Here is an 11,497-nt window from a genome sequence, read left to right on the forward strand (position 1 = left end):
CTTAAATATTGCAGAATTATACTTACTTACTATTTTATAGTCTTGCAACCTCAAATGCATCCAATTATAACAAGCTTTTGATAAAATTACTATTTTCAAATAGTCATATCTTTCTTTTAAATTATTCCACAATTCAAATGGATCTGTTATAGTCAAATATTCTGTTGTCAATCCTTCATGAAGATGATGGCAGAGGAAAATCATAGCTTGAACTTTATCCTGTTAGATACCTCAGTACCTTGGATAATTTATTCTCAAGACCTTTAGCATCTAAGTGAATTTCAACATTTAACACCCATGACAAATAATTCTTGCAAGATATATCAAGAGCCACAAATTCGAGTTTTTCAAGATTTGACATCAATCAAACTAGTATAAAATAATGATAATTAGAATGTAAAATATCAATAACCAGTAGAACATTAATTAAATGATTGGTTTGATAATATTAGTTGCATGCAAGTTTAAAGAATTATGCCTTATTAAAGTAAATAGATTTTTAGTTAGTGAATTTATAATTCACAATAAAAGATGTATATAAAAATTTCATGAATAATCACATATAAGAGGAATTAAAAGAGACAGATATATAGTTTTTATAAAAAATTGACATTTAAAAACATAATCCTAATAGTCATAATTATCGAGATGATCAAATATAATATTGCAATTTAATGATAAAGAAAAACCAAAAGTATAAGAGATTGGAGTGAGAAGGGATATCAAGAAATTTTGTCAGCTTTTTTTTTTCTATCATTTAGTACTTAAAACCTAATGGTGGCTTTTAAGTGCTAAAAGTTGAAAGGATAGATTCTAAATTTGTAGGTAATTATGCGTAGGATAAAGCTTTACTTTCTATAAAATACCAATCAAAAAAGATAATCATGTTGATAACGTGTTATAGAAAAATAAAGAGAACAATAGTAACAAGTAAAATATAGATGAAAAATACAAGGAAATTTTCTCGTATTCAAATTTCACCTACAAAGAGCTTTATTTATAAGCTCCTTTACATTCAATGAAGTTTAAGTAAATAAGTCTTCTTAATTGCTTCATTGAAACATCTAAGGTACTCTCATGCTTATAAATAAACTAGAGAGTTTTATCTCAAAACTTTAATGAGAGTTTAATGGGATTATAGGCATCCATATTTAATGAGGGTTCAATGGGATTGAGTTAAATTTGACTTTTCTAATTTTCTAATAGAATCAAATGTTTAAATCATTATTTCAAATTAACTTTTCACATCTCACACTCTATAAATAAAATTGTAAACTCAAGCTATTGTTAGTGTTTTAAATAACCAATCCTTGTTAGAACCGTAAAAAAAAGAAGATCTAATATAAACTTAAAACTATAAACCAGGATCTATAATGTCAAATCATTAAGAATAAATCAAAAACAACATTAGATGCAGAAGCGTACCTAAATCTATAGATTTCTTGCAATCTTCTGATCTTATGGTTTTGATATTCCAAATTAGCACACAAGTATTTAAATTTGAGAAGGTGATTCTCTCTTTTCTAAAGATGTGATATTAGAAAAGTTACCTTATGTGTAATTTAGGGACCATAACCCTAATATATAACTTTTGCACATTAACCATAATTTCTAATCAGCCCATCATCAATAAGAAATTAGTTACAAGAGTATCTACACATATTTGACCCATACTTTATTAATAACTAAATCCTAATACAGCTTCACCAAATTAAATCACTTTTAATTTGGGCTAACCTTTTATAATAATAAATAATAACATGTATTTACTCTTATTATATATGTGATGTCCATATTTCCCAACAAACCTTACTATATTCATAGCGTGTCGTTTATAGCGGTGATAAGAACTATTCTTCTTTTAAAAAAAACCTTTCGTACTACCTTATGATACCATAATATTGTAGTTTTCAAATATAATTGACATGCTTTAATTCTTTTTCTGCAAGTTTTCGATTCAAAACTAGAATGGAAAGGAGTAGCCAATCAAATAGGGATAAATCTAAAAATTACAGATGAACTTAGATTCAATGTGCAATTAGATACATGAACTTTGATTTGGTACAATTATACACATAAACCTTTGATTTTAATTTAAAGAAATAAATGTATCACTTTCTTTTCATATGTAATATTATACATTTAATTGAAGTTTATGTATAATTTTGAAATTTATCCCTAAAAAATACTAACCTTCTTGTTTTGAAATTCTTTTTCGTTTCCTACTTTTATTTTACATTTATCTTTTTTTAAATTCCATTTAAGATAGTGGTTTTATGACAAAATCAAAGTGAACATATTTATTTAGATAAAGAAATTAATATTTTTAAACTAATATGAATGTTATTAAGTGGATGTTCATTATGATCAACCTTTCACCTTTCATCTTCCTCAAATTTTACTTTTCATTTTCTTGTAACCCCTTTCTTATTCTTGTATTAGAAAATAAGAAGTCTAATCGCCCTATATATATAGGAGTATACTACTTGTAATGATGATGAAAAAGAAGAGAAATGCAATTGAAATCTTCATTTATTCTCATATATTATTATTGTGTTCTTTACATTATTATTTTATAACATATTATCAACAAGAGATTCCCGGTAGTATTCAATATTCTATTAGAAAATAAGTAATTTAGATGTACAATGTCCTTGTTGAAGCAACAATCCTAAGGTATGTGATTTTCTATGCGTGCTTGAAAGATTTTGAGATTTCAATATTCTTAATGAAAAAAAAGTTAAAAAAATGTATGCTTGTTTATGATCTAAGACTTTGAATAAGATTCAAGTATCAACAACTTCAATATTTTTGCTTAAATATGTATATATTTCATAACATATGTCATTGATATGATAACTACGTTGCCTATTAGATTATTTCTAATAAAGCCACACATGATTTGTGAATATAAACGAATTTGAATTTTTATATAGACAATGTAACACCCCAAAATTGGGGTTAGAAGTTTTTAAGTTTGTAGGGTGAGTCATGTGGATTTGGTTAGACATTTATGTTTTTTTTCCTGAGTTTGAAAGACAAGAATGAGTTTACTAGTCTAGTGGTAAGGAGTCAATTTACCTTTGGTCATGTATTTGAATCCTTATGTATGCAAAATGAGGATTTTTTTTTTTAATTTTTAGATCCAATTTTAAAAAAAATCTGAATGAGTCAAATTTGTCACATTTATTTTAATTAGATTTTATTTGCTTTAACGTAGAATTTTGAAAAACAAAAGGGGAAAATAATCCCAAAATTGTTTCCACGTTTTCCCCCCACTCACTTTCTTTCTTTCACATTTCCATCTCTCTCACGTTTGTCCTATTCTCCAAAATTTTCATTTTGATTTTTTTAAGTGGTTTTCCTTTTTTCTTAGTTCTATTTTGGATCGTCAATCATTTTTCTTGAGATTTTTATATTTTGGTTGATTGTTGTTGTCGAAACCATTTTTTTGAAAAACAAAAATTTATGGCTCGACTTTAAAAACAAAAATTGGAGTCGCCACCGATCCTTGATTGAGGTGTGATCGGCCCACCTTAAAAAACAAATTTGGCCTGCGAAATTTAAGAAAACGAGTTCGGGAGTCAGTTACGCACGAGGAAGGATTAGCACCCTCGTAACGCCCAAAAATCGGTACCAAATTGATTGTTTAATGTCTTGGTGTCAAAAATTAAAAAGTTTTTGTTAAACTCAAATTTTGAAATCTGAAAAGGATAATCAATTATTCAAGTCATGTAAAGAAATTGAGACCCAATACGTTAGGGTACAATTTCTCAAAATCCCCGAATTTTGAATATCGCTTTTTAATTATTTTTTTAAAAGAAAAATTTTTATTTCGAAAAAAACAATATGTCATACCCAATGCGTTAGGACATAACATATCGAATTCCCGAAAATGATTTTTGTTTATATTTTAAATAACGAATATTCTCGGTTATTTGGAATTAACAAAGAAAATCGGAACCCAATACGTTAGGCTCAATTTTCCTTGAAAATCCCTAACTTTGAATATCGTTTTTATTTTGAAAACCTTTGAATCATAAAAATGATTTTAGTATTTTGACAAAATTAAAATGTTATTTTTGAGAGTATGAAATGCATATATACATGTATACGAAAAAAAGAAAAAAAATAATCAAAATAACATAATCAAAAATATATATAAACAAAAGACTTATATAAAAAGATAAAAAAATAAAAATATAAGCATAATATATTACTAATTACATAAAAAAAATGGACACATATGTATATATAAAAGAGATTTGAAAGATATATTGATAAAGGTGTCAAATAATATAGGTATATATTTATACATATTATAATAAAAAAATATTTGGATTATAAGATATTGAAAATATATAAATGTTATAAAATACGAATATATAAATGTATATATATGTATATAAAGCTAAGAAAAATAAAGGAAGAATAAAACATAGGATACGTATATAATATATGTAAACTATAAAAATAAAATAATATGATAATAAAATATATACGTACTACATATATATTTAAAACATTTATAATATATATTAACTTATATATATATACGCACATATACACATACAATAATCATAACATAGTAATAATTATACTAATAAATAATAGTAACAATATATATAGAAAAAAACTAAAAAAACCAATTAAGGACTAAATTTAAAAACCAAACAAAATTTATGAGCCGAATTTGAAAATAAAAACCAGAAAGGGAGTAATTTAAAACACGCGTAGCAGGGGAAGGATCGGATGAGTAAATTTACCCAAACCTCCTACAATATTGCGCAACATAGGACTAATTTGAAACAATTTAAAAAAATGTGGTAAAATTTAAAAGAAATAAACAAACTAATTTAAAAGCACTGTAAAAATAAAAGGGATCAATTGCGGAAATTATCCATTTTTAAGAATGCCCTATAAAAGCCCCCACAAATGTGCCGCAGCTCTCCATCGACTCCACCATTCCAGTCCTCTCCTATTTCCGACCATGAAACGACGAAGCGAGGTTGTCTTTCGACGAATCTCACGATGGTAAGCCTTCCTTCCTTCTTCTCTTTATTTTTTGTTTTAAGAAATAAAAAGAAAAACAAAGATGAAATAGAAACAGTAAAAAACAATAGAAAAAGACAACTAAAATCTGTCACCTTAAAAAAAATGCTTTTCTGTTTTTCTCTTTTATTTTCTTTAACTTTCCATACCAAATTTTTGCTCCCCTGTTACATATTTCTATTTGGCTTTAATAGCCGAAATAAGGGAATCAAAAACTCCCAAAAAAAAACTTTCTCTTTTTCCCTTTTTTCCTTTGTATTTTTCTGCTATTATCTCTGTTCGTGGTCGTGATTTGTTGCAGGTGTGGGCGTTAGAGAACGTGGGTTGTGCGAGGGCAACGTGCTGTAACAGAGGCGATAACCGCTGGAGGAAGAACGTGTGCGGCACTGGGGAGGCTACTTGTTGCTGTAGCACTAATGCGAAGAGGGTTCCTTGATGGGTTTATTGGGCCAGGTTAAATTTGGTTTTAGGCTAATGTAATTGGGTTACAATTTGGGCTTTAGGCTTAGTTGGGACCGGGTCAAAAATTGGGTATTACAGTTGTCTTTTAGGAGGTTTGATTGCCTTGCATTTTTTGTTCAATTAGGTGTTGAATCAGGTAAGTTTGGTTGTTTGAGTTTTGATCATTTGCCTTCGAAGATTTCCACACTATTGCGATCATAAACTTTTTTAGTTTTTGGTGTATTTGTGTAATTGAGTTTCAGATCAGCATAACAGTGGGTATTGATTGTTTGTGGGTTCTTAGAATCACGTAATCAGGTGTGTTTCTGAAACTAATGTAGTTAAGGATCGAATTGTTGATGAATTGCACGAACTTCAGTTGATTTTGGTGTGGTTCGGGGCCACACGGGCGGTCACATGGGTGTGTGCCACACATGGGTGATCTACACAGCCATTTGCCGCTATAGAAACTAGGTTATTCTTGAGTCACACTGTCAGGGGTGAGCTACACAGCCGTGTGACCCTTGTTTGGGGATTTTTATGATTACACATTGGTGTGTGTTTCAGCGACACGATTGTGTATCTCTATGAAACTGGCGTGTGTTTTAGCCACACGAGTGTGTATCTCAGCCACACGAGCGTATGTTTTGGTAACACAGTTGTGTCTTTCTTGCTTCCTGAATGTGTTAATTTTGTCACATGACATAGTGAGTTACACGGTCTGGCCATATGGCCATGTAACTCAACCACACGGTCGCTGTAGAAACTAGGTTATTCTCGAGCCACTGTCTGGGGTAAGCCACATGGCTGTGTGACCCCTGTTTGGGGATTTTTTCGATCGCATACGGGTGTGTGTTTTATTCACATGGTCGTGTATCTCCGTTACATGGGCGTGTGTTTCAGCCACATAGTCGTGTATCTCAGCCACACGACCGTGTCTTCCCTGCTTCCCAAATGTGTTAATTTTGTCACATAGCACGGTGAGTTACACGGCCATATAACTTAGTCACACAAGCGTCTGTTTCAATCACATGACCGTGTATCCCTGTCACATGGTCTGGGCCTTTCCACACAGTCGTGTGACCCTATTTTTGCAGTTTTTATTCTTTGTTCGTAACTAACTTGTTTTGGTTTCTATGTAATCCAACGCTTGTTTAAGCCTTTGTAAATGTGTTTGAGACACCGTTACTATTTGAGGGAGGCCTAGTAAGAGAGTATTACTATATGATTTTAGTTTTGTATGTGAGTTTGTTTGATTTAATTATGTTAATTACATAAATGCTTAAATGTGGTGTTTGTTAATTAGATCTGTAGAATGTGGTTCAAGATGTTGTAACTATTTACAAACATGTTTGATTTGATTTGGTTAGTTTGAGCTGTTTGTCATTAAGGATGATGGTTAAGGAAATTAGCAAATAAGCTTACACGTTTTTGTAAATTGTTTGCATCTACATTTGGGTTTGGGATATGTTTTAAGATAAGGAAGTCTGATTCGGCAGTTTAACTGCAATATTTTATTATACCGGTATTACCATAATATATTTATATATGTAAGCTTAGTTGCATATTCTTATTATTTGAGTGGCTTAGATCCACTATCGTAGTGTGTAGTGTGGATGGGCCTACTATAGGGTGTGCAGGGTGGATGGGCCTACCATAGCCCAATTGTAGTGTGCAAGGTGGTCGGAGTGGTTTTTTTGTTGGTTGGGTGGGAATATTTTTACTTATTGCATTCATTTCGCATTTAAGTATATATTTCTTTGTACGAACGTTGGAACATATGTGAAATAATTTGAATAATTTGATGTGTTAAGTAACATGTGTGTTTGGTTTATTGTGTTCGTGTTTTGTATGTTAATAAAAAATCTTCATATATTCGACTGTCAGTTCAAGATTCTTATGTGTTGTCTATAAATACATTTTTGTATTTTCTTTTAATTAGTTTTTCGTCATTTACCATTGGCTTTTGTTTCGGACTCACACTGAGCTCATGTAGCTCACCCCTTTAGTTTGCCTTTTCAGGTAGTTCGTGTAGCTCAGTCTCGGACACGACACATCAGAGGTCTCAGAATGTTTCACGTTGGCTTGATATAAATAAGTTTTTCATAAGTTCAGTATGGTGATTTTAATCAATTTGTAAGGCGATTATATAAACTGTGGTATGGGTTATGGTTATTTGGTTTTGGTTTAAAAATTTTGGATACCATGCATGGGTTTAATTTCACCAAATCATAATTATTCAATTTATAAGCATAAGATTTTTAAGGTAATAATCTATGGGTTTTCCGACTAAAAGAAGACATCAAACTTTCTGCTGTAATTTTGTTTTGGTGTTTCAGTTTTTTTCTCAAATTATAACTCTGATTTGATTACAAAATTTAATAAATAATTAGTAACTTTATTTTAAACTAGTTTTATGTGATAAAAAGGTTTAATGTTTGTAAATTGCTAAGGAAAAAGATTTTTGAAAAGAATTTTCATAAGTTGATTGTCATTCTGCTTTGGGCCATTTCGGTGGCCAATGAGACCTCCGGAATCCGATCAAAAATTCTAATATGAGTTTTGGGGTGTTATAGACAAAGTAAAAATAAATACCATTTTGGGGTGTTACAGACACATTTAACCATGAGAAATCATTAATTTGCTATTTATAGAACCATGCATGGCTAGCCGAATGGGCAACTTAATGGCTAAGAATTCAGCCATGAGAAATCATTTAATTTGCTGTAGCTAAATTCAGCTGAATGGGCATGAATGAAGCATTAAAAATTTGATTCATGCTTGGAGAGGATGCATGGATTGGCCGAATCATCATGTTGCTTCACTTGATGCATTCATGCATCTTTAACCTTCAAGAAAGCTTAATTCCATGGATGTGCAGCCCCTTAATTGTTCCAACATCTTCTTTGGCTGAATGGAGCTTTAAAGTGCCTTAAAAACTTGAATGGCCATCTTGAAAATACATGGAACATGCCTGAAACTTCCCAAGGTATGTTTTTCCATAAATTTAGTTCATGAATGTGCAAATGCATGAACATTCAACAGCCCCCTCTTGCATGAACGTCCCAAGTACTTATGCTTCCTTAAATGCCTTCCATTGCACCTCAATTGTGTATGCACACTCCCACACGTTGCACCAAGCCGTTCATGAACTTTGAATTAAACACATCTTCACATTCGGCTCACCTACATAAACACATGAGCAACATTAAATCACACAAAATTCAGCTGAACATGCATTAATATAATTTAGACACACTAATTAACATAATAATTAACTTATGACAAATTTAATATTATCTTAACAAGACAAATTAAATTTGACATTGACTAAAACAAAATAAAAACTTGTAATAGCTAAGAAAATATTAATGAGCTGTAATAATACTTTCTAAATTATTTTAGATAATTAGTTTATTCCAGCAAGTAGATTTAGTGAGCTAAAAGAGCTAATAACGAGCTCAATGAGCTGAATTGAGCTCGAGTGAGCTGAAATAACTAATTAAGCTAACTTAATTAATCAACTAACTTTATTCCAGCAAAATTAAATGCCATCTAAAGTAAGCTAAAAATGATCTTGTGAGCTAGGAATGAGCTCATTGAGCTAGAATAGAGCTAAATTGAGCTCGATTGAGCTGGATCGAGCTTGCAAGGATGGCGAGCCTCGCAATGTGAGCTGAACCATGGGCATTCCTGGCCGGGTTCGCATCATTCCCCCTTCTTCAGAACGACTTGTCCTCAAGTCGAGCCATTGGTTCACTCGAATGTAGCTCTTCTTACTCGACTTACCTCGATTGAATGGGGCGAATGGAAATTGAGTCAACTGAAAAGAATAGCCATGAGTTAGCAAATAGCAATGCAAACAAACTCGTAGTCCAATCATAAGCATAACAAAACAAGTATAACACATGCGAATGGATAGGTTCAAAACGACATGTTGAGAATCATGCAAAAAAATTAATTTACTCGCCAATGCCTCGTCAAATATTCGAAACAAAAATGGACATGTTTTAAGGCATTCAAACGTCTCAAATTGTTTCCATAAGTCATGATTAAATCATGAGTAATAAATCAAATGGTAGACGTAATCGTCACAAGCAGGTATTTGAATGGATTCACACGGTTCACGGAGTTGCAAAATCATACCGTGCATTAGACGATTGACTATAGATTCACTCACACATGCATCATAAAAATGATCAGAAATAAGAATCTTTTTATCAACAACCAAAGTAGATAGTTCATCAATGAACAAGACAGAACAGTCAAGCAAGTCGCAATCTAAGTGATTTATAAGAACTAAAGCAATAACATGATTTTTGTCACCACCCAAAGAGAACAAGGATGTTTCAAAAAGTTCAGGGGTCTTACCTTTTAAAGCAGGAAAACAAAGATTGATTTTACCTTATTCGGTCAATACAAACCTTCGCTCGTCGGGAGTGTAGTGTAGTTGAAGCTTCGTGGTTGAGTTAACCTTTATCAAATGGAACGCAAACTTCATGTACAACCAAAAAAATTGTTTAAGGCAGGAATATAAATTGGAAAAAAATTTGGCAAAATTTGTTACCTTATCTAAAAACCAAGTAGCAAAACAATAGAAATTATTCGCACAAAATTTAAGATGCTCGATTTTTTCACAAATCGAACCCAAACAAATTCCCGGTTTAAACATGTGAGTTTGATTACTTATGCCAAAATGTAGCAAAGGTTTCATTAAAGTCAAACACACTAAACCAATAGGATTCTTGCGTCCACAGAAACAAACATTCAAAACTCTTTACTTCCATCAAATTAGATTTGCAAAAACTCGAGGATTTCAAACAAGGTAGTAAATAGTTCACATAATCACCACAATTAATTAAATTGAAATGTTTGTAAGAAAATTAATTGTTACGCAAAATCAAGTTTCGCATTTGCCGATTAAACACGAATTCACTGTTAAACTTGTCAATGCAAAGATTTATTTTGGAAAAGCTCGCCACACCACCATTTTTAGATTTCAACAATAATCGATGAAGGAAAATCAACCATTTTGTGGCACGGAGCTTTTACAGGAATGAAGTCATCAACATTATGTTTACTTACATTCAAAGAAGATAGTGGAAATTCAAGTGCTAGGTGTTCCTTACCTTTCTTACCTTCGGGCTCGTGTGGTTCGACAACCTTACCTTTTTTGGTCATGAAAAAACATCGCTCGTCAAGTAAGTATTGAAGTCAAAAATTTTCTTTCGGTCTTTCAGAAACCTGAAACAAAGGAACAGAACAAAAGCAAACATCATGGGGGTTAGTAAAAGTTTCGTTCTTTTTTTCTGGTTCTCGCTCACTATCTTCATTATCTTTCGTTTCTTTTTCAACATCTTTTTCTCTTTCAATTTTTTTCTCAATCTCAATTTCTTTTTCAATTTTATTTTCTTTGTTTTCTTTTTCTCTCACTTTTTCGATTTCTTTTTCTTTTGCAATTTCTTTTTTACTTTCTTTTTCTTTTTCTCTCATTTCTTTTTTTCTTTTCTCATTTTCATTCCATATTCGCTCATTTTCCATCAGTATCATTTCTTTTCTTTCTTTCCTTTTTATTTCCTTTTGTCTCGTTTTTTCATTACAAGAAGACAATAACTTATAAGAATCGTAACGACAAGCTTCTCGTTGGAAAGAAATGGCAGAATCTTCATGCAAGTCACGATAAACTCTTTGAGAATAAACCTCCGTGGGCAAATATCTTGATGCATATGTAACTTGTTCATCTCTTCGTGTTTGATCCTTTGTGAATGAATACTTTGACGTAATTGAAGGAAAAATTCCACATTCTCGTTTGTTACCTCGAAAGATTTCAGACTCAAAGCTTCCTCCTCTATGTCTCGAATTCCATTATGAGTAGGAATCCCGATAAGAATCTCTTCTCAAATGGTCATTGAAAATATGTCTTCGTGATGTTCGTGACTTTGATTCTCGACTTGGTGGATTTTTTTTTCCTTCGGGCCGTTTCCAGCACTCAGTCCAACTGTCT

General features: G+C 31.5%; 1 long non-coding RNA gene across 1 annotated transcript; it reads left to right on the top strand.

Annotated features, from left to right (window-relative positions):
• Positions 1–4,889: 4,889 nt before the first annotated feature.
• Positions 4,890–7,687, top strand: LOC121225053 (uncharacterized). Its single transcript, XR_005922811.1, has 3 exons — positions 4,890–5,034; positions 5,354–5,505; positions 7,516–7,687. It is a non-coding gene; the product is annotated as an uncharacterized lncRNA (long non-coding RNA).
• Positions 7,688–11,497: the final 3,810 nt, after the last annotated feature.

Source organism: Gossypium hirsutum, chromosome D13, assembly GCF_007990345.1.
Source record: "Gossypium hirsutum isolate 1008001.06 chromosome D13, Gossypium_hirsutum_v2.1, whole genome shotgun sequence".
Lineage (NCBI taxonomy): Eukaryota > Viridiplantae > Streptophyta > Magnoliopsida > Malvales > Malvaceae > Gossypium > Gossypium hirsutum.